Source organism: Cryptomeria japonica, chromosome 5 (assembly GCF_030272615.1).
Source record: "Cryptomeria japonica chromosome 5, Sugi_1.0, whole genome shotgun sequence".
Classification (NCBI taxonomy): Eukaryota; Viridiplantae; Streptophyta; class Pinopsida; order Cupressales; family Cupressaceae; genus Cryptomeria; species Cryptomeria japonica.
Window position 1 is genome coordinate 232,571,849 of NC_081409.1, and position 3,283 is coordinate 232,575,131.

The following is a 3,283-nucleotide window of genomic DNA, read 5'->3' on the forward strand; positions in this document are numbered from 1 at the left end:
TATCTGAGACGTTATCATTATCATCATCACACAAACAATCAACATTGACAAATATCAGTATGGATGTTGACTCAATTGGTCAAGTTAGTCTTATTTTTTATTGATTTGTCTCGAGTCATGTTCTTATGCTACTCAAGGATGCCCACAAGTGACTAGAGGAGTTAGGATGGTTCATGATCTTTTTTCTTTGTTTGCTATTGTGGTGTGTTTTGATGAACTTTTGGGGCACATGTTTTTCAGGTGTTTGTGTTGGCATGTTCATTCGACAAGTATCCTATGCAAAAATGAAATTAGGGATCACAATACTTGTGATTGTCTCACATACCTCGACCCTTAGTACAACAACCCTGGAATTGATGAAGGCACTCCTTGTCTCTGATATGTTTGTTAATGCAATGGGAAAGCATCTACACCTTGGCTTTTCATACCTTAGTGCAAAAACCTTCAGTTTCCATATAACAAGGCTCAATGATGAAATTATCATACCACCAAAGATACACAAGAATTTGATATTGTTTCATCATCTTATCTCAATTGTTCTATCCATCAAATTAATTCTATTCCCTAACATTCTTCACTTCTTATACGCGCCTAATTTTGATTAATATAATTAATTGAATTTAGTTACCTTGAGAGCCTTTAATTAAATAATTACACGTTACTCAATTAACTAATATTCCTTCCGTCTAAGGCCTATTAATGGGTTGGCTAGGGTTAATCCCAATAAGGTGTGTAATTCTGAATTGACTTGGAGTAAGCTAGATCAAGCATTGGTAAAAATTAACTTTGATGACGCTTCAAGGGGTAACCCGGGTATCTCAAGTATGGGTTGCATCAAAAGGGATTATGTGGGGAAAATTTTTGCCAAGGGAGCTCAAAGGTTACCAAATGGAACTAATAATAAGGCGAAAGTCCAAGATGCCTTGCTAGCAGTTGAGCTAGTAGGCATTCTCAAAATCTCAAAATTGCACCTTGAAGGGGCCTCTATGATTGTAACAGATGCAATTGCGGGTGGATCATCACAATGTTAGGGAATAAATAAATTCATTTCAATAATCAGAACAATATTAAATTCATTTCAATATTTTAAAATTTCACATATTAGGAGGGATGGTAATGAGGCAAACGTTCTTTCCAATTTGGGTTGTGAGTTGGACCTACAAAGTACTCGGTGGTGGGACAACTCAAGGACTGAGGTGGCATGGGTTTCTTGGGCAAGTACGTGGCAATGATGTTTTTTCCTTTGGGATGCACGATTTGAATTACCTTACTCCCACATTATTCTCTATGTGCTGATTTTACTCATTTTTCATTTAATTCGAGCCACCACCTTGTTTGTTTCATTATTACATTGCATTTGGGATTGGACGGAGGATGGTGGCACACTTTTCAAAGTGTGTACAAGTTGGCATTGTTTTGTAATCAAAATTTATGGAATTAGAGCATTGTTTTTTGTTGATGAGAAACTTTGTTTCTTTGTTTCCCTGGTGAAGTGTGGAGTGTAGGGATGAGGGCAAAGAAGGTAAAAAACTCTACATTTTTAGGCAGTTTGTGATGGAGGCAAACTTTACTTTACACTCCACTAAACAACAACTGATGTTTTTGGGAAGAATTTTGGATAAAATCTTGGGTGTGAATTTTTTGTGCGACGAAGAAGAGTTTTTGGACATAATCAATAGATTATTGGGGCATGAATATTTGGTCTTTGAGTTTTGTTATAGGACAAACATGGACTTTGTGTCCATGTTGGTGGCTTGGGGTCTTTCTTTTGGCACGAAGGCTGAAGTTGAGTGGGTTGCAAAAACATATGTTCCCCTCCATTCTTTGTGTGGTTTGGTCTTTCTCTTGGGTAGAGTTGTCCTTGGGCAGGGATTGAGGAAATTTTTTGGTGAAGGAGTGATGCTAGACTGGCTAACCGTGGAGTATTGACCTTTCATGCTGTGGCGAGATGGTGTAGATTGGGTGGAAATAAAAGAGGAGGTGCGGGAGCTTTGGAAGGACCTTCTAGTCTACATTTGCTCAATTGAGGAGGCAAGAGATATGCAATGATCGACAAAGAAGAAACAAGACTAGGGCAAGTAGGTGGCTAGTGATGGAGGTGCTTGAGGCGAGGCTTTTGGCAGGAGCATGGATGTCATGTAAGAGTTTGTAGGTTTCCTATTCCATTTTTGTTTAGTTTCATTGGAACATGGTAGTTTAGAATAGTAGATATGGAAAGTCAGGATGTTTAAGATTCTTTGTATGTATTCATCTAGTAGGTATATTTCCGTGGTCACACTTGTGGGGTTCATCCCTTATGGATTTTCATGAACCGTTTTAGTATGTATACAAAAATCTTACTTAATATTTTTATATAAAATATATATTATGGATCAAAAAATTTATTTCTTCCATCTAGTTGATTAATTTTATTGATTATGCTATATTCCCCCCTTAATTACTTAATAATTATGAATTAATTAATTAATAATTATAAATTATTTAATTAATCAGACTAACCATTTCTTTTATTAAATACATATCAAATACGCAATTTGATTATTTAATTCATGTTCAATTTTTCCTCCTAAATCCTCTCATATAATTAACGAATTTAATTAATCAATTCTATTTTTCTCTACATGTCTCCTAACATTAAGCCCACATCTAATCTTCCCTCTAACCTAACCCACCTAGTTAATCAAGAGGTTTGGTCAACCTTATATCTTAACCCACACCATATGTGTGCACGTTTCCAAAATATCCTAAATTTCCTAAAACTTGGGAAAATATCCCAAATGTCCATAAACATGGAAATGTCCCCATTTTTGGAATAGAACTTTCCTATTTGGGTGTCTCATTCCCAAATAGGCATGTGTTCTCAGGGACACATGTCATTCCTTCTAATGACACATGTCTTTCTCAAGGATACATGCCATTCTCATCCATGACACTTTCCCTTCTCAAGGATATGTGTCTCATTCTCATGCCTCTCAATTTCTCATTCAAGCCTATTTAGTCCCCCCATTTTCCTTCCCAAATCATCCACTTTCATTTTCATACCCTCATAATGCAGAATTATTTACTCACAATTTTGCACATCCATTAAGCATCTCACATCCATCTTGCATCTCATTTTGAGCTTATTCTCATCGTGCATTCATTATCACGAAGCAAAATCGAGCATCAATCATATAGAAAACACACATCAAATTAGGGGACTATCAAATCAAAGGATAAATCTAGAGTTTGCACTTTAATATTTTTTATTTTGTTTATATAGTTTTCTTCCTTCTTAGTGTCC